General features: G+C 44.1%; 1 protein-coding gene across 2 annotated transcripts in view; it reads left to right on the forward strand.

Annotated features, from left to right (window-relative positions):
• alpha-Man-IIb (alpha-Mannosidase class II b) overlaps positions 1-21,255 on the forward strand; it is a 154,525-nt gene that overhangs the window by 48,390 nt on the left and 84,880 nt on the right. Inside the window, exon 3 of one of the 2 annotated variants that reach the window (XM_033329341.2) lies at positions 6,694-6,749. The gene's annotated coding sequence lies outside the window, so the exon portion shown is untranslated. Of the gene's footprint in view, positions 1-6,693; positions 6,750-12,842; positions 13,000-21,255 lie in introns of those variants that run through there. The other variant, XM_033329344.2, reaches the window with a different exon arrangement.

A 21,255-nucleotide genomic window follows, 5' to 3' on the forward strand; every position in this document is an offset into this window, starting at 1 on the left:
TTCAGTGAAACAAAAAAGTATCCTAAATAAGCAGAGGTCCATATCATTGCACCTTTGAATATAAATTATGTTTTGGGTTACAAGGTCTAGGAACAAAGGAGCTATAAGTAGATTTCTGTTGCTGTTTCTTGTAGCCCTCAGCTAGAGCTACAATGGTAACTTCTTGGCTACTTCTTGGTAATGTCCTTTGCATAGATACACGAACCTGCTGCCAATCAATCTTCTATTGTATTGTAACATTGTAAGAGCGAGGATCTGGACTTTGCCGCGTCTGGAAATAGGTTCTCTATCTCGCAGTGTCTGTATCGGATGTTCGTCTCCGAGCACCTAATTTCTCGCCTACTTATGTGGTTAACGTAACGTCATTAGACGAGAGTTTGAATGTTGCTGTGACGAGCCAGGCGCGAAGCAGCTAAAACAACGACAAAGCCGATCTCGGGAAGCAAAAGGATGTTGGTTGGATCGTTCGTGGAATTTTGTTCGGAGCGTGACTGGGATGCGCTTTCGCAGCTGGTGGTCTGTGTATCGCGGCACGAGAGACGACGACGGGGCTTACGAGCTTAATGACGAGACTTAAACAGTCCCTTTGGAAGCTGGTTGGCCGTGGAATCGCGAAACTCCATTGTCCTGCTGTTTCCATTGCAGCTGCTGGCGTCCCAGCTTCCGGAAACTGCTTCCTTCGACGCCTCGTCACGCTAATGAACGGCATCGTGACTTCGTTAATGCCATTAGTCACAGGGCTAATCCCATTGACATGTAGAAATTAGATTTCGCTGGGATGTTGGCCTTTGGGGAGACCAGTTCCTCCTCTCGAAAGCAAGTTTCGCACGAAATCCTCGCCGACCGGTTGCGCTTTGCCTCCATTCGTTTAACTTGCTCGATGAAGGTTGCTCGGTCGGTTGGGACAATTAGACGATTGTCGATTATTCCGTGGTGGACTTGGTGTTTCGCAGATGGCTCGGCTCTTTCACAGTCTGCCTCGCTGATCTCCTCGCCTTTTCCATCATCGTCGAGCTTCACTTTCCGCTCTAAGGGGAAATTAATTAACGAGTTTGCAACTAGCCAAGTTGGGTTAAACAAAAAGTAGCGAATATTAACTCTTGTACTCGCATCGGACGCTTAACCTATTGGCTTTACTTCAGCTATAAATTATGCATAGAAATTGACTAGCTGCTAGTCAACTTGTTTGACTTAGTAATAGCGTTAGGAATTATTAAACCGAGGTCAAACGAGCCAGCGAATATTAGCCATCGTCGTCCTGCCATACGCACGAGCGTTTAGATTTTCGCTGAATTAAGCCTAGGTAATCAGCTGACGTAATTAAGGTAAACGTAGCAAATATAATTAACCTACGATCGACTGATCATCGCACGTGAATAAGAAATAGAATAGTGAACCTCGAAGATGGTATCCCGCTGGAGGTAGCCGTCCACGTGTTATTTAGCAATTCAGTTAAAAAAATTTACCAAATTTCCAGTTGAACAAATTGTAAAGTACAAATTAAATTAACAAATTAAAGTACAAATTAGCAAGGTTTGTACATTACGTTGTCCGGAAAGTGTCTTTCTTTTACAAACGTGTTTTTTATAACAATGCACCTTCACACAAACGTGAAATCAAGCCTGTGAGATATCGCGGTGTTTATCTCAACAGAACAAAATGGATCGTACGCAATTCGACAAAACAATATAAAACAAAAAACATTGTGCGTCTGTTATTCCTCATAAAACGAAAGAAACTTTTCGGACAACCTAATACCACGTCGAGGGTGTCTCCAGGGCCCAGTTCACAGGCGGCCTGCGGGATGTTCGTGTTGAGAATTGTGGATTTTAATTGCCGAAATAAAAGTAAAGAAACACTAAAGTCACACTTGGAATTGATATGAAAATAGTTTCAGATTTATTTAATATGTGATTAACAAGATATTCGTGGATACAATTTGCTCGCGTCTCAGCACTTTCTTTGTCCACCATCCCACATACTCCCACACACTCATACTCGAATATGTGTGCCACTACTACTCTAATCTAGCGTTCTTTTTTCTCTATTTGATTTGTACTTTACAATTTTTCCAGCTGGACATCAATCTAGTGTAGCACACAAAATTACACACATCTCAATAGTTCGTTAGACCACCTTGGTTTTTCCATCGCTAAATTATGTCTCGGTGACAATAACGCAGATAGCGATTACAAAAATTAGGTTACAGAAAGAGCGAGCATCGTCTTTTCTTGCCTCTCGCTGCTGCAACTCGTAAACTGTAGCCTCACCAGGAGTGAAAAATTAACCGATAGCCCGTGTTATTTAGACGATAGTATCAAGAACCGCTTAAGACAGAGCAAATATTATCGTTGGCAGAGAAAGCGGCGAGCGAATGTGCGATAATTCGGTGGATGCTCGATGTGCAAGGATTCTCTGGTCGTTTTAGCTTTCGTTAAAAAGCAAACGCGTTACGTTATCCTTAAAGGGAAGTTGGTTCCCGCGGGACCCGATGTTATCGAGCTGGCGGTCGGAAATTTTCTGCACTAGCCACGAGGTGAATTCACAGGCTGAGAGAAGCAGCAAGGAAACCGGATAAAGGGCAAAAGGAAGCGGAGACCGCGTCCGACATATCGATTGTTCGCCGACCGATTATTTGCACCCAATTATAATTATTGCTGCTCTTTCAATTTCTCTCCTCCCTTTACTCATTCTTTTTCCAATACTTCCTTTCATTATCGCGGAATCTCATCTTCCTTTTCTTTTCCATTCCACGTTATCTCTGTCGCTTTAATTCTTCCGCGGCTGTAATTTCATTTCACGCGAGACAGCAAAAAGTCCCAATACAAACTGTATTAAATATAACGCACGTTTAATTTAATAAAGTCAATTTACTTGCCGCTTTTCTACCGTGCAGTTTCATCTACCGATATTACGATCTTTCACGCTATGGATTTTAAAGCCTGCGATTTTCTTGGCAGCAAGTTTCTTTGGAATTTTTAACAACACCGCGATCTATTCGTTCGCCTCATTTCCCATTAATTTTCAGAAAGTTAATACGATATTTTGTGCATCGTTTTGCGAGCGACGACCGAGGGAAACAACTTTAATTTTGCAGACAAAGAGAAAAGAAACGAGATCGACGATACTCGTTGCTTAGTAGCTTTGATAAGTTTGCCAAAGCTAAAGTGAAACTGACTATCCATCAAGCGGGAAACCTAATAGGACAGCATCTACTACCTCTCAGGTGGAAGTTGTATAGCTCTTGAAGTAGGATAATGGGAATCACGGCCGAGTTCTACCATAGACATCGCATGATCCAACGGGTTACAGGACGTAACGAGCTTTGGCAGTTCTGCCAGAAACTACCATCGTAGTCTCTCGTCTTGTCACGATCTATGGCTGAATTTCCAAGTAGAACATGGTCGGTTGTAGTTGCCTTCTTCAATCGCCATTTCCACGATATCTCGCCAGCATTGAAATCCTTGTTCCGCGTAGTCGTATCTCGCGCTTACGAAAATGCCAATAATTCTATCGAGCATTTTTCTTTCATCTTTGGACGATCAACGATTCGACGTATCGCGCGTTCGGTAGTTTCTTTCGTTTCTCATACGACTATGCGAAATCGAGCGGATGAGATTTGCGAAGAACTTTCTGCTAGAAGCGCCCTTCTCCACACAGTTTCACATTCCTAACAATAACATTAGATAGCGTCGCGTAAAGTACTTCCCTTGCCTCTGAGACTGTTCGAGCGTCAGCTCTTCTCAGTTCACGTAGTAAAACAAACGAATGTGTCGGATAAGCTTTATCTTGTTCGCATTTAACGAAGAAGAAGGGTACTGTACATTCTCTGGAATTAAACCTCTACTGATAATTACCCGGATAAGGTCCAACTCGTGGCACTGCTCGTATCCCTCGGATTTTCAATTTTCAAGACACGCTAACTCTTTCGAATCTGCCATCGCAAACCCGACAAATTTTCATCTTTCCTCTGAGCAAGTTCGGTATAACTGTAGACTATATATCTGTGACTATAAATGGCAATAGTGGATTTCCATCAGCTTCTTTCAACCATCAAACGAGCCAAACGACGCGCTGTAAGCGAGGGAAGAGGAATTTTAAAGTTCGATACGTTATCGATCCATTTTACATGGAAACCGTACGTTAGATGTTTTGTTGAAGTAATTAGTCGAAGAAAAACTCTAAATTTTTACTTTTGTATGTCCGCGACCTGGAGACCGCTGTTATGAAGAGAATATTGGGATGGAAACTAAGTCATAGTTGCCAACCCAATAGATCTACTGAAAATATAATGGAAACGTGTCAATAAGTGACGTTTATATCGCTTTTTACTAAAATTTCCAGTTCTTATAGTAAATGGTAATTTTTATTTCTCACGACGAGTATATACGTCAACCGCGTCGAAATAAGTCCAAATGACGTGTATATACGTCGAACGCAGTTAACTAGTTAAGGGAAAATCTTACAAATTCATCCACTCGTTCCTCCATCAGTCAACCTGAACACGTTCAAGAGTCTCTTTAGGTTCGATAGTACGACAAAATCGTTTTCTTAAAAACTTTTATCGTTGTTATTAAAACAATATATTTACATGTGTTTATCTACCATTGGACATTTTACAACTGTAAATGACAATAGTAGGTTCCTGTCAACTTTAACCACAAACGTGCTGCACGCTCAACGTGCAAAAGTCCCTCCAGGCGTCGTCATAAATCACGATCGAATTTTTCTCTTATCGCGATCCAACCGAACGTAAAATCACGAGATACCAATTAGAGCGGTGCGCAAGATCTTGCGTGGCGATCGATCGAGTTCGCTCGAGATCCCGCAGGGCCAAATCTCAGCCAACTCGAACCTGTACACGCGTAATAATAGCATACGCCGTGGCACGAATCGCAACGATCGCGAAAGGATGTGTGGCTGGTAAAAGGAGAGAGACGAGCAGCCCGGTCACGAGGTAGATCCAGTTTCCATGGATATTGGTTATCGATCGGGCAATCCTGTTTCCTTTATCGCGTGTCCCGCTATAGTGTCGCCGGTATTCCAGCCCCGTGGCTCCTATGAAGTCATAAAGTTGCAACGGGGTAAAGAAACTTTATGCGTGATATTATAATACGTATGTCTCGCATGAATTTGCCCTCTCTCGTCCCTTGCCGGCAGCCAGGGGGTTGCTTTATTGCGTTTATTCTAAATCACCGCACGTGCCCGGAAATCCTGTCCCGTTCACGTATTATATTGCTCGTCCCGACGCTGCTTCATCGTCTGCCGTGTGATCAGCCTTGCGAGAAGGAATTTTTCCTTCCTTGCTTTTGCTTTTGGTAGTTTTTTCATGGCAAATTCGTCGATACGATCGTCCTGTTGAGATGAGGCCAAGTTGGCGTTAGACTGTCAGGAGCGTTGGCTTCCACGTTCCTGACTGTGATCATCGATTAGGACACGGTGTTAATTTTAGAATAGGATCCCAGTTGTAGCTTACAATTGATTATGACGTTGCAATGGATTGGTCGTTACGGTTTTAACGTTATATCGCGTCTAATGCACAGGATGCAGCGTCAGATCCCCGCGAAGCTTTAGGTCCGCGCTCGATCTCAGTTGAGGTGTCAGGTCTCGGCCTACAGTCTTGCGTCTGAGCTATTAGGTAGGTAGGTCGTTGAACGTTCTAATATTAGCATCACTGAGTGGGCTGCTATTAAAGTGCAATTCGTTGCGATATCAGTATTGGGTTGGACGATTAAAGTTCTATATCAGCTCAGATAGGACTCCTTTACCTACGTTGCAGTTTTGACGCGTTGACGACGTCAGACGCTAATTAGCGTCTTTCATTTTGCACCCGTTGGTGACGGGTGAAGCTAATTACTTGGTCTTCCAAAAAAAAGAAATAATTCGTAAAAAGCACTCGCTTTTATTATCGTTATCTGAACAGCCCTTTTGATCAGTTAGCTGGTGCGATCTCTTTGAAAAGCGCGTACCTAGAACGTGTCGCGAGTATACTCGTCGGACACAGAGTATGCGCGGCTGTTACGATAGAGAATGAGGTTGCAACGAAACGACTGTTTCGTTTTCTAATTTTATTACCGACGGTGTTGCGAATTATCAACTAACCGGTCAGCTCCAATCGATCGGTCGATATCGCGAACTTTAAATGGATCCATAACGCTCAAGGTGGAGGAGGTTTAATATATCGACTGTTAGTGTAATTTGCCACTTTATTTTGCACTTGCTGTATACAAGCAAAGTTGATGTTCTGAACACGACGATTGTAAGATCTTGCTGAGACTGCAGTCTTTCATCCGCTTGGTACGACGTTCTGTAGATGACTGTCTTAGTATGTTGGTGATACTCTCCACCAACCGTTGAGTCTCGTCAATCCATCGTGTCTTCTCGGCCAGGGGTCTTCCCTGGGGTTTTTCCTTAACCTCTGAGTCATCAGATTTACAGTTATTTGGAATTTCCCAAAGAAGGAAGAGGTGCGGGTCGAGCCATACACGCACGGCCACTGAAAATCTCGAACAGACGAGGCTCGTCGTAATGCGAAATATCGCTATTGTTTCATGACGAGTATACTCGTGCAAAACCGGCAACTGGTTAAATCGGTAAAATTAAAACGCAAAGATCAAAGTATTATATCAAACCATTAAAACTAATTTACGAAAGTTATTCTGCCAATCTAACTTGTTGCTACTATCGTTTCAGGTTTCTTGGATCTTGGCTCTACACGCGAAACTGTACGCGTCTCCGATCTGAAACAAGTAAGTGCACAATTATTTATTTTATTTTATCGATATCACCTTCCAGCTGGAACCATAACAATAAACCAATTTTATTTCTTGGCTGGTAAAGTAATTGAACGACGTGTAAATATTTCTGGAAAATTGAAATCTTCTCTGGATTTCTTCGCTTTTACTCCGTAAACACGTCGTCCCGTGTTTTATGATAATCGCGCAGCTTCGATCAACTTACTGCCTTGACGAGATATATCGCGCAAACTGCCTTCTCTTTATCCTCTTTACGCTACCAAGGCACTGTCGTCGCTTCTCAGACCTTTTGTTTCTTCGCGCCCAGCCATGGAACAGCGTTCACGATGGATCGCCGCTAAATTACGCGAATAAATTGCGGTCTAACTGTCTTGTACATTGTTTGTCTTCATCCTCGCCCCGGTTTCCACCGCTTCCACCGTTTCCGTGGCCTGGCTCGAGCTTGCGGCACCTTTCAACCGCAACATTATCGCTGCTGGATGGCTCGCCTCCACTGTATCATCGCGTGTCCTCCGTATCTCGCATACGTGCAGCGAATTTGTCTGAAAGATGAATTTATTCAGCCAGGTATTCCTCTGTACGCGATAATTCAGCCTTTCGTAAACGAGGCTAATTAACCACGCGTTTTCATCGTTTCAATGCACGCGATTAACGTTCGTGTTTGAAGAAACGAACGATTTGCTTGTACGAAAGATGACATAACCGGCGAAGAACACCGAGAGAAATTGAAAAGAAATGGAGGAAAAGGGGGAAAAGTATAAACTGTGGTAACGTCGTGGCTTCTCTGTGCTTCTTCTCAGTTTATGCAGTCCATCAATGTGCTTCCCGAACGATTCAATTACACGTCGCGACCCACCAACGGTTGGCACCTGAAACTTCCCTAACTTGCTACAACTTTTTCCATTCTGTCCGCCCTTGACCCAAATCTCACTAATGGCGTTCTATCGATCCTGGCTACCACCTGCGTTCGTCTTGCAGTTGTTCCATAATTGCGCAGTTGTTTAATACGATACGAGGCACTTGCAAGTAGCAGAATTTATCGTCTACCGACGCATCTGGCCGATAAACTTCTGACTCGACTCGTTCGTTGCTGTTTCGCGACGTTCCTATCTCGATGCCGGCGGTTCAAGGCTGTGTCAAAATGGAATCACTTGCTCCAACGCGTGGAAATATCTTCAAATTTCTTGTAGAAAAATTAATCTTCGAAATTCGTTTCACGTTGCTCCCCTTCGTGTCCCAGCAACCAGCCTGCCTGCCGAGCTTCCACGTCAAACGATACTTTTCCACGGTAATTTAGTCAGAGTATTATCGATACCGCTGGACGAAACAGGAATTCGGGAAAATTTTATGTCAAATGTTTCGCACGTGCAGATCAATTATCGAGAAAAGAGCGTTGGCTGCGCGTGTTCAGCCGGGAAGTTGCTTGGCGAATTTGTCAGTGCCTGAGCCAGCAGCGGGGAGTTAATTTAACTTGCTTGCAGGATTTCGCGTGCCACGCTGGCGTAATTAAATTTTGAAGCAACGTAAACGAGCAATTACTGCGTCTCGCAGTCGTGTTTTCGACGTGGACTCAACTGCCCGGTCACCGTGCAATTATTTGCTCGCGATTGATACCGGCCCTCCATCGATGCTTCTCCATCAGCAGCGGAGAATTTCGTGGAAAGACCGCTAAAGGACCTACGAGAGAGTTGCTCCGGCAATACTCAGTCTCCCCTATTTTTCTCTCATTTTAGTAGATTCCTAGTTTCGTGCTGCAGCGCTAACGATATGGTTTCACACACGCTGAAATTTCACGAACTTACACACTGATATAGAGCGTGAGTCTTCCAAGACGACGACTTAACACTGGAACTACCACACCAGTGAAATTGGCTGGTTTTACAATTTTATTTTAAAATTCCTACTTCGTGTTACATTCTTTTCCGCAATGATGTAATTACTTTCGCAACGATAACTGAAAGAATAATATAATGAATTTTTCTTCTTTTTGTTGTTTCTTTATGTATTCGAACTGAAAATAATTTTATGTCGAGGCTACTTGTACCAATAGCAGTGAAAATGACCGGCACTTGTCAAAGTGTACAGGAGTCCTGCAATTTGTTTATCGAACCCCAATTAAGTGTAAGTGAGTGTAATATCTCGCTGATAACAAACAGATTACAGCACTGTGTGTCCACTTAGATACCGTGCAACTTTTGTTCGAGACATCGTTTCGTACAACGAACAACTTGCGAGTTAATTTAAGTCGTCGTGTTGGGAGACTCGACCCGTGCAACGATTCGATCTCGAAGTGTTTTAAACACGAAGAAGGTAACGCGGGAAGATGTTCGAGAAGGTGATGGATACTTTGAAGGACTGTATCTCGAGAAACGTCTCTTCTTTTTTTCTTTTTTTTTCGAACCTATAGAGCTATCGCTATATCGATTGAAATTTCGTTCTCGTATTGAAGATACTAAAATATCGTTTCATTGTTTCGATGCTATGTGCATGCTGCCGAGACGACAGTAATAAATGCGAGACGCGATACTCGAGGCACCCTTGAGACCTAGCCTTGAATCATGCGAAGTGGAAAATCCTGTCCTGTCTGAAGCCGATCATCGGACTGTACGATCGCGTACATACAGTAGAAGCTCGATAACTCAGAACCTGTATAACTCGAACCTCTGTATAACTGGAATATCTCAATAAGACTACAATTTTCTCTATTCCTTTGCGCTCTGACTATGGAAGCCTCTGCAAGTCGAAATAAAATTTACCTTGGAATTATTTCGAATTTAATTGGAATTATTTGCCATCGCCTGTCCACACGCGTTCTTTGCACCTCTGTTTTAACTGGAATTTGGAATAACCAGACTTCGCTATGGGTCGAAGTTTATCGAAGCGCGCCTGTAGCTGCGCCGTGTGTCAGAAGATGCGAGAAAGCAATCGTACGATATTCGATAGTCCGACATTCGATATTTCGTCGCGGAATCCCACTTCGTCGACCACAGTACACCACCTGTTACAGAACACCCTGTATATTACACGCAAACGACGAAAAGTCGACCACCTGGTCAGTCATTCACGCTGTCGGCTCGTGGGACGTTAATTTACACGGCGGAGACGTAAACGTGAGGGTTTGCTCACGTTATTTCGGTCGTTAAAGCAAAACACGTATATAACGTGTCGTTGACAAGCGACTGGTCCGTCGTTTACCGTGACGCGAACCTGCTCTGTTGATACACCGCGAAGAAACCTCGAGAGTTACAGGCAACCGAATCATAGCGCATTTCCGATACGCGAGCGCGATAATTTGTCCTAGAAATTCGGCTGCTCATCCGCTGCCGACTGGTTAATAATATTCGCTATTCTAGTTTGCTTTTTTCTTTTTTTGAAGAGAAGTAAGAGAAATTGCTTGCCTGAAATAAAAAGAGTAGCAAGATTTTTGATCGCAACTATCAAGATCGGTGAATCTATCCGAATTCGGAGTTTTTCTCGAAACGCTAAATTCGAGTAGCTCGCGACGAAGTTCGAAATAGGATAATTACTTTATAGGTAAATTAATAAAATTATGTAAATTATATTAATTATATAAATTAATAATTAAGTTGGTTAATCTGCAGCGAAAAGTTGTTGCTTAGAAATTCGGTAGAAGGTAAAAGCTAGCGTTTAATTGTATGAAATACTGGCAGAGAAGGATCGTTGACACGAAACGAAGCGTCCAAGTTACGCAAGCGTCTGGTCGTCAGCGAGATGATCACCTGGCCAGTCAGTCAGTCATTCATGCAACGTGCGTAAACGAGCGTCGCGACGCGACTAGGCGTCGACTGCCTGCGTTATTTTTGTCACCGGCAACGCTATTTCCGTTGGGGTAGCACCTAATCGAGTCTACGAAACAGGGCTATTTATTCCCGCGCGGAATTAGGTCGAGTCGGTTCTACTCGAACACCAAACAGCATCCCTATTTTCATTTCGCCTTTTCAAATAACGATCGTCTGTTAACCGGTTAGCTGTTACGACCTCTGAAAGCTTCGTAAAGTGTGTAGCTGAAACGTGCGGCGAGAAACAAGCGACGACGAGTATACTCGTCGAACACAGAATACATGTAACTGTCATAATATAAAATTGAGTTGTAAGGAAATGTTTGTTTTATTTTCTCGTTCGATTACTCACAGGGCTCGTCGTAACGCAGAATATTGTCATTTCTTCGTGACGAGTATACTCGTATGAATATCATTTTGTTGAATTTCAGGGTAGATATTGAAATCACGTACCTAAATCAAATATCACGACCAGAGGCAAAATCAATGACCAGATGGTCAGAGTTGAGTTTACAATTATTGAGGAGAATTGAAATTACATCCTAGGGATGATCGAAGTTACACCTTTGGACCAGGATTTCTGCAATTCAACTCAATTGAATCTGGCAAAAATTAGATGCTACGCAGAGTATGGCATTAGGGTCGGCATTAGATACCAGGACCAAATTTTGCACCAAATTCGCCCATTATATTCTGGAATTGATGATGGATACTAGGTATCAGCGATGACTATGTGTCGAACGTCGTACAGTCTGTAACCGAGAACAGATTATCGTTTATTACTAGAACCAGGGTTAAATCGTAGAACCGAACCTAATCCGAAACTCAATCAATCATTAGAGTTGATTATATGGCATGGCTATAGATTAGATCTAGAATTAGGTATCGGTAGAATTAGGTCCAGTTATTGTATTGTAGATTGAATCTTGGGATTCAACTAAAATCGTTTCTAAGCGAAAATGGCCTCTGCTAAGAACTATCGTTTAGACCCAGAATTAAACACTGTGATGGAATATTATTACTGAGATTCGAATTATACCTTAGAACGAATCGAAATTATAAATATAATAGAATCCTACCTTAGAATTATGTAAATCCACTCAAATATCAAATCTCTATCCTTATCCCTTGTTTGTCCTTAAAATTTACCGACCAGGTTCCAAACTAGCTTACAGATCCAGTTTAGAACGAACAGATTCCTATCCATTCGAAGATCAAAACATCGATCTCTTCAATAGCAATGTTCTTTCTCAAAATTCACCAATCGGAATCTTGTCCATTGATTCGTCTTAGAGTGCGGCTGAAATTTATAGCCATCGTCTTATCCACATTGAATCGTCTTAGAGTGCGGCTCAAATTTCAAGCCATCGCCTTATCCACACTGAATCATCTTAGAGTGCGGCTCAAATTTCAAACCATCGTCTTGTACACATTGATTCGTCTTAGAGTGCGGCTCAGATTTCAAGCCATCGTCTTATCCACACTAAATCATCTTAGAGTGCGGCTTAAATTTCAAGCCATCGCCTTATCCATATTCATTCGTCTTAGAGTGCGGCTCAAATTTCAAGCCATCGTCTTATCCACACTGAATCATCTTAGAGTGCGGCTAAAATTTCAAGCCATCCAAGAAACTGTATTCCCCTAGCCATTCCCTTTCCCAAAGCTTATTAAACCAGATGCCAAGTTCTGCTTCGAATTAGGCACACGATCCGATCCACCCAGCTATGACTCGTATTATCGAAACTCGTATTTCCTTGATATTTATTTTTCAACACTCATCACCTTATCCACATCGATCCATCTTAGAGCGCGGCTGAAATTTCAAGCCAGCCACCGAGAAAATTCTCTGTTCCCCTAACCGTTCGGTTTCCCAAAATTTATTGACCAGAAGCCAAAAGCTTCAAAGAAGCTGCTCGCAGATTCAGCTTAGAATTAGACGAATTAGACTGGGATTTCAGCGTACCCGAACGATCGAGAAACCTATTGCTCCAACAGTTATTCTCATTTCCAACGATTCGCTAATAAACTCTCTCCCCTCGATGGTTGGTGTAGTGGCATAGCGTCGGCAGGGTCTCCGCGGCACGCAGTGTATATTTGATGCGGAGTGTATATTTCATCGGTCGGAAGAAGCGTTCGATTAAGCGTACTGTCGGTGTGCGTAGTCGCGTCGCCGAGCCGAACGCTTGCCAGCTACAAGCGGGACAGACGGGGCGAGAAGACGCGATTACGCACAAACTAAACGCAGTCTGGCTGTGCACGTCGGTGTCGTAGCTCGGTGTTAGTTGGCCAGATTCGTAGGTAGGTTGTCTGGCCGATGGCCTTTCGACCCGAGTGCAGTTTCGCTCGCGAGCTGCGTCTCGTTCGTCGCCCGTGTGCCTGTAGCGTCAAGCCCATCTTCCAGTCTCGTTCTTCCGATCTGTGGCTGCATCTCGTCCTTCTTCAAGGTACACTTGCATGCAACCTGCTACATCTACGCTCTCCTCTTCTTCTTCCATCGATTTCTCCATATTTTTCCCACCCTCCAGTACCTTTCCCACCGTAAGTTTCGCTACAACGTCGAGTATCTCGAACAGCTGCGATTCTTTTCCGCTGCTGTGGACTCGACGCAGTCTTCCTTCCTCGTCTCTTACCTGTCGGTGTGATCGGATCTGGAAATCGCCGCGAGACAGTGATTTACAAGTTACACGCCCATTTCCTACTTTTTCAATTTTCTTTTCAATTTTCGTCTATCGCGAATTACAGCGAACAGTTTCAGCGAATTACAATTTCTATTCGTCCGAGCAAACGGACACAGACTTTTGCACAGGCTACGCTTCTTCGTTTTACCTTCTGAATCTGACTGTTGCACGAGCATCCAGCGAATCGGTTGAAAAACCCATAGAGAAACGTTGGTAGAACGTACCGTCGAGTGTTCCTCTGTCTCTGGAACGAGAAACCAGGCATCTGGATATCCAGAACGAGCTTTTCACGACGCGTATCCTCGCGGACGCTGGAATCGTCAGGCTGACGACGAGTAATCGACGCTCTGCCGTCTTTTCAACCGGTTCCCACTCTTTCCTTCGTCTCTTCGGCCGGTTTACGGTTGCATTATCGTCCGAGTCTCGTCTGAAAATCTCACCAACCTTCTCTTTTACGATTCTCTTCCCTCTCGGTGCAGTCATCTTCTTGCGTTCCAGGCGTATCTCGCCCAGTAGAGTCCACGCACGGTCCGCGTCAAGTAACTGGCTGTCGTTTCCCTGTGCGCGTCATTTTTCCTGCAAACGTGAAAAATTGCATTAGGTTGTCCGGAAAGTTTCTTTCGTTTCGTAAGATGAAGAACAATTTCTGTTTTATATTATTTTATTCAGTTAGTTGCGATCCGTTTCGTTCTATTTCTATTATTATCTTCGCGCATAATTCAATAAAGTAATATAAAAGAAAAAATATCCTCCGTCTGTTATTTCCTTCTAAAGCGAAAGAAACTTTTCGGACAACCTAATACTCGCCGATTTTGGTGCAACTCGTTTCTATCCGAGCCAGCCTGTTCTGTGTAAGTGCTCCAATCTATAAAAAGTGAACGACCAGAGATGTCAAAAGATCGTTGAAGCGAAACTCGTGCCTTGTTTCCCTTACGATCTATAAATCTGTGCGAAAAGTGTTCCGAGGAGAATCATTTTCTAATGTAATTTCTGTAAGAAAGTAATTTGCTGGAATAATCGTACGTGCTTTCCGTAACGAAACGATTTCTTCCGAAGATTCATCCAAGATTTGTTTCAACCATTTTTTCGTACCTTTTGTCGTTTTACTATTTGCAGCACTTGCGTGGAAGAGTCGTCTCGGGCAACAGAGTTGATTTCTTTCTTAAAGCAACAAACGAAATACGACTAAATTCTCAGGTAAATCTAACGAGCAACGCTTCGTTAAAATTAACGTAAAATCGTTAAAATTGACACGAGTCAACAAGGTTCTCTCGCTGGTGAAAATTTATTTCGCACGAAGGCAAAAATTGCAAATTGAAATTCAAAATCGAGTTACGCTCCATGTCGGTAGGCAGCGGACTTGCTTTTGTTTCTCGACCCACGCGGACCTCCAGTTAAGCCGCAACTAATTTTCCTTAAGTTTTGTAAAATTCGAATTACTTCGATTAAAGCCGCGGTTTAACTCGCCTTGGATTTGGATCGAGTTATTGGCTTGGCAACTAAGCGATTGCGGATTTTGTCAATACCGCCTAATCACAAGATCCGCAATCATTTAGTTGCCAAGCCATCTGCTTGCAAGTTGCAGCCAGAGATTCGTTCAGATCCTCGTTCGATTCCTATTCATCTAGCAGCAAGTTCCAGCAACTTTGCTTAGGCTGAACCAAGATATTATCGGTGCGGATTAAGCGACGCTTGAGTTAGCTCGACTTACGTTAAATCGCACGCTTACGTTCCATTAATTACGGATCAGGTTCATAGCCATTTCACCGGACCTCGTATCACATCCTTACGATGGTGCACGCCTTTCCGCTGAAACCGTTTTACACCATTAACACTTTGACTGCCACGCAGAAATCACACGTTTCGCTCAGGACACCACGGGAGTATTTTTATTATTCAAAGCATATAATGGTGAAATAACAATAAGTTGGCGATGTAAGGCAACGTTCCTCCCCGATGTACCGTTTATCTTATTGGTGGTCACGGGGATTACCGTGGCGCCTTGCTAACGGTTGATAGCGACATGTTATAACAAGGCTTCGTTTACTTCAACAAACCATTCGCATTCGTTACTTCGTCGTAGGCAAAACGTACAGAATATATCGTTGAAACGTGTAGAAGATATTAGTAAACAGTATTACGATTATCTTTATGATTTCGACGAAACGTTCGACTGAAATGGTTGAGGTAAAAGAAATTATGTTTCTGATGAACCAATGGTAGTGGTAGAATACAAGAGAGGAAAATGTGCTGTGGATTTATCGGATCGAACGATAGCATATTCTACGACACATAGAAGAACCCTCGAGTGGTGTACGAAATTAGCTTTAGAGTTACCGTTAAATACATCAATTTCAAACGCGATGATACTCCATAAACAAGCAACAACAACAAAAATCAAGGTATCAGATTTTAGAATGGCACTCGCAATGCACCTTACACGGTGCCATTCACCAGAGCCGTGAAATATCCTTATTCGACAAAGATCGCGACGCGAAATGCAGAGGAAAGAAGGGCAAGCGTACCTGGCGCGAAAATCTTGCAGAGAGTGCTATAAAATAATGTTAAACAGTTAGGATCAAAAATTGGTAAGAATCGGACCAAAAAGGTGACCACCTATCGTCCGGATTGTATCGATGAGCCACATTTGTGTTCAAAGCGTTTTAACACGGTGCACCGTTAGATGCAACGTTTCTTCTCATTTCTTTTTATCGACGTTCTAATAAAAATGTTTAATCGTTCAATGGGACACTTTTTGTTTCAAAGTATCTTCTATTTATCGGTTATATGGAAAATGCCCTAACTGTGAATTTTCATTCAATTTTTGCGATTGTAAGCAGTTGAAACGCTCCGCTCACCGATGACCACCGTGGCGTCACAGGAGAAACCGTGGCGGGTCATATATGACCGACGTGACAGTCAAAGTGTTAATTTCGTAGAAAATAATTTTGCCGCGCGCATTAGTCCGCGTGACTGCGTTTCGCTGCGAACGCGCTCGTAACGGACGCGAAACGCACAGTTTTAGCGGCAATGGGTGATCAGGCACGCCATTTGTCGGCTCGCAAGAATGGTCCGGACAGCTGCTGAAAAACGACAGTAATCTCGCCAAAAAATATACATTCGTTCCGTCGCCGTATTACTCCCTCGACCGGTTCCACGCTCCTTCCTTTTTTTCCCTCCGCCGCGCGCGTTTCGCTTGATAAAAATGCGTTTTGCCGGCCGTCGTATTTTCGATAGCGAATTTTTATCGTAAACCGATTTCTGCCTCGCGCTGCGTCGGCTGTCTGCTCGTTGCTCGGCCTGTTGAAGCTTCTGCCTGTTTATCGTCTTATAGAACTCGATTCGGTGCCATTTTTATCCATCCGTTTCCATATTTCCACTCGCGATTTCCATTTTCCCAGTCTCGCGTTTCGCAGCTGACGATAACGTAAATGGCGATAGTGTACCTACGAAACGAAGTTACAGCTCGTCTCGGCACATTTACGGCAACGCGATCGACCAATTTCAAAATTTTATTCAACACCAGAAATTGGTAGATCGTTTCGGTGGCCTGTTCGAGAACAAACTTTCGTCCACGTGTTACCTACAGTCGGTTCCGTTAGTTACACGATGTTGTTTTAACGCGAGTGTTGGAAGTTTTTGTTGCGCTGCAAAAAATCTGGTCGAAAGACAGATAAGACAGCGGACGTTGTGTCGGGCCACGGATCGTTGCCAGCGAGACAGAAAGAAGCAAAATCTATGGAGAAGCCGAAAACAAACAAGTGGCGGAACTCGCGGGAATCGATAACATTTAACGGAATTACTGGAAGAGAAGCGTGACGAAGCGGGGAAACTGGGAAGAGGAAGAAATAAGTCGACGATCGAGGGAACTGTAAAGAGTAAAAACAGGTGTGCGCGACGTTGGTAATTGAAACGTTAATGGACACCGAGAAAAACCATGACTAGAACGGCTCGACGTTAACATTACCACGGAAAAAGAGGGGGAAAAATGCAACTGGATAGAGGAAACGGGTGAAGAGAGAATGAAAGAGAAAGAGAGAGAGAGAGAGGAGAGTACAATGGGAGCGTCGATCGCGTTGCGGCGTCGAGAATTTTAATCGATGTTTCCGGATTGTCGTTGCAGCTATTCCGTCGCTCTTTTGTCGCCAGTAATTTTCATTCGCTAACGATTCGATTCTCGCCGCAAGAAAGCCTCGTCGAAGTCTCGTTTCTCGTTAATTGCTATCCTACCGTTGTTTTACCCTTTCACCAGACGCACGTGCTGTCCTCTTCTCTCGCGCCATCTATGCAACAAATATTTTTACGCCACTGTGTCTCTCAACGAGACCTTTTTTCGGCTAATTTTCGCTTCTCAACCCTCTCGGTTCTTACCGAACAAAGGAAACGTGGAAACGACAATATCGACCGATCGAAGGATGGAAATCTGGTAGATTTTTTGCAGCCGGAATCTTTTTTATCGATTAAAACGCAATCTGCGGACGCAACACGTGCCCATCGATCCTGCCAACTTCTTTCCACGAAATTACCACGATATTCCGCGACAGATTCTTCCATCGTAGAAACGTCGATGTGAAAATAATATCTTTGCCTATCCTTTGGATATAGATATGTATCGGGAAGTTGAAGAAAAGTGGGCATTTTTTATCCCTTTCTGGTGATCGTGATCTTTGGACAACAAGGTGTTTAGCATGGCTGGATGTAAGTGTTAATTACGTGGAAAATATTTGCGGTGTGAAACGCGAGCGGAGGGCCAGCGTTCCTCGGTCATAAAGAAATTATGGCTCGGCCACAGACAGAGAAACGCGAAGAACTCCGGAGGGAGAAGCGGGGCAGGCCGCAATCACTGTGTAACGAAGACAACAAGGACTTCCTGCATGCTTACGAAGTATACGCTGTCGGTAGTCTGCCACTTGGTCTGCATACCGGGTGTCACAAACATTTATGTAACTCGATTCCGGTTTTTCCAACCTTGCGTCGATCCGTAGCATGTTCCCGGCGTGTACAGCGGCGTAGGAGAAAAATTTCGACACAGGAAACATTCGATAATCGCACGAAAAGATCCTCTGGATAATTGCACGATCTTCGTTCCCGTTGCCGAGGGCAAGTTCGCCCGATACAACACGAAACTCGACGGCCCACCGCCATCGAATAACGTAACACGATCCGATGTCAGATATCGCTGAAACGTGGTATCGAGTTACCAGTTCGGAAGCGAAACTTTGTTATTTCTAACGTTTGTTGTAAAATTTTGTTGCTTCTAGCAACGTGTTTGCGACGGCTCGCTGATTCTAACGAGACCAAACACGATGTAATTTGAACGATATTCAACTTTTCCTATATATTTAATTATCGTTTATCGAGTGAGCGAACATGCTGGAAATTATATGGCGTTTGGTGTCGTTCTAATCGGAAGAACGTAACGAGCACGTTGGCGAAAGTTTCATTGATCGCAAAGCAGAGATAAAGCATCTTCGTTTTCGAGTTAAAGGTCCCAGCTTATCGCGAACCTTTAAACTTTGCCGAACGCGTCCACTCTCAGTCCTCTTTCTTCGTCACTCGCGTTCTTCCTCTCTGCGTTCCACGCGTCTCAGATTTCAATTTCCAGGAACAGAGTCGTTTTTATATCCTCGTCGGTGGAAAGCTCGAGCCCCGTTTCTTGCGCAGTTGTCGAACGTAAAATTATCGCTATAGAACGGAAGACCGTGAACATTTAAAGGCTCATCGCTCGATTGCGTTGTATATTCTATGGAATCTAAGAATTCTCGTTGTTTCAACGTCATTTGTTCAAAGATCGGCGAGCTCCGAAAAAATTGATCGAGTTTGGCTACGTTTAAACAGTACGGCGATACATCGCTGCCTGTAACTAATTGTTACAAAAAACCGGTCACTTTCGAGCTCTTTATTCCGGCGAATCGTCGCGTTGGAAGAATTCAAATGTGACGAAAATTCGCGGGTCCGTGAAGATCCAGTTAGAAGAAAAAGCAGGTGTCCCAAGGTTTGCCTCGTCGGTCGACTTATATCCCATCTTCGTCGACGTTGTTGAAAATTTAATGCTCAGCTGTTTCACTCACTCGTACCATAACTGTAGATACCTGCAAATGGAAAACTCTTTGGCTGAAGTTTTCGCCAAGTGAGAAGCTCGACCCCTGGTCGAAAGTAGCCTTTAAAAATCAGTGTAACCCACCCCCGAGAGACATAAACCACAGGTCCGACTCGCAGGAGTTTAGGTAGAAACACGGTCGAGTCGCAGATTTATGCGAAGTTTCCTGCGGTCGTGTCCATCCGGCGTCACCGAGCCATCCTCGTTCGTTTCTCGCCAGCGAATTATGCGAAGATCCGAGGGAGCTCCTCTTGCCAGCCGCTCGTACCGTGTTCTCCTTTGTCCGTGCCCTAACCAGGATCCTCGTAAAGCACCATACGCTCACGGAATGTCTGTTGCCGAACTCTCAAGTGTCTCGTTCACGGGCCTTGGTCTTGCATCCGGCAAACTCCATGGGCAAGTTTGATGGCTGCCTTCCCTCGCACGCTATCGGGATTATTCGAACGATAGCGGCTGGCGTCTTGGACCGACACGCCGTATGGCTCAGCCAGCCATTAGTTTCCGAGAATCGGCTGCGACGTTGCGCGCTGCGAGTTGGACGAGCGTCGCTGACGAAACTGCCCATTGACAGCGATTTTACATCGATTGCTGCGACCTTGCTGGAAGTCTCCCAGTGGATCGACGATACAATTGTCCGCAATTTCGTTGCACTATTTTCATAATCGACTGTATCTGAGTTTCACTTGATTTTGATTTTGCTTTGATTTAGGTTTCGGTTTTCTCGGATCATTCTCGCAGTTGTCTTTGTCGATCTTCGATAATTGATGGACGTAACATCTATCGGAGCTAATTCCTTTTTGCTTCATGTGGCAGTGGAGCAAATCGACAGTTTCCATAAAGACGAAGCCAGGTCCGGGACACGATTTCTCCGGCAAAGTGGAAGCTGTTGATTTCTCGGTTTTGGCTTTTGCATTTCGTTAAACGGGCTTCAAATTGGCTACGTTGAATGTTATCTTCTGGCTAGAATTTCCACAGAGCTCTCGTGCCTTCTTTTTCATATCTTCTTTTCGTTCTATTATCTTCGTAGCCATCTCTATCGGGCGTTATCCAGCTTAGCTTAAGCCGAGATTGGAGTCCCTGGAAGATTTCCGACATCGTAGATTGTTTCTTAAAGCTGAGGCTGCCTGCCGGCTGTTTAGACGAGGCTTCTCGACATAATACACATCATGGACACGGTGTCTCCGATATTTTACGTACTTTTCGCGTGTCTTCGTCTTGCGTGTAGTAAATATCATCAGTCTGAAAATGAGGATGGCGGCTCGCAGACTTGCAGAGTTGCAGATTTCTACGATGTTTCTGGTTTCATGAGCGAGCGAATCGTAGGCGAAACGATGGATTGTTGGAAACGATGGAAACAGCCGAGAAATGCAACGAAAAGGGTGCACAGTGGTAAGAGCGACTTTGAAATTCAGCCGCGCGAGGTAAAGTCCGTAAACTCGTAATTAGAATCGGCTGGCTAATTTGATTCACGGCGAGAGGCTGTGCGAAAGGGGTGGAGGCGGAACCGGGGGATTCTAAAAGCATCGTGGCCCCGCAACGAACGGAGTAAGTGGCAATACGCCGATGCACGAAATTCAGAATGAATTTATTAGGCGACGCGCGGAGGTCTGCTGCTGACGGTCTCTTTGAGACGTCTGTCGACGCTGCTGCATACACCGTGTCTATTTATTATTCACGACGCGCTCAGTTTTAATCGCGCGCTCGTTCCTTTTCTATTTTCTTTGCTCGCCACCGTCGCAAAGCTTTTCTACCTTTCGCCTCACCTTCCACCTTTCGCTCGCACCCGATCAACGAGATTCGACTGTTCGCGTTTTGCATTGGCAACTAAGTGATCGCGGATTTTGTCATTAGGTGACAATGGCAAAATCCGCAGTCACTTAGTTGCCAACGCAATATTTACGAAGAACGTAGTGCGATCCTCT

This window comes from Bombus vancouverensis, chromosome 16 (genome assembly GCF_051014615.1).
Source record: "Bombus vancouverensis nearcticus chromosome 16, iyBomVanc1_principal, whole genome shotgun sequence".
In the NCBI taxonomy this organism is placed as follows: Eukaryota; Metazoa; Arthropoda; class Insecta; order Hymenoptera; family Apidae; genus Bombus; species Bombus vancouverensis.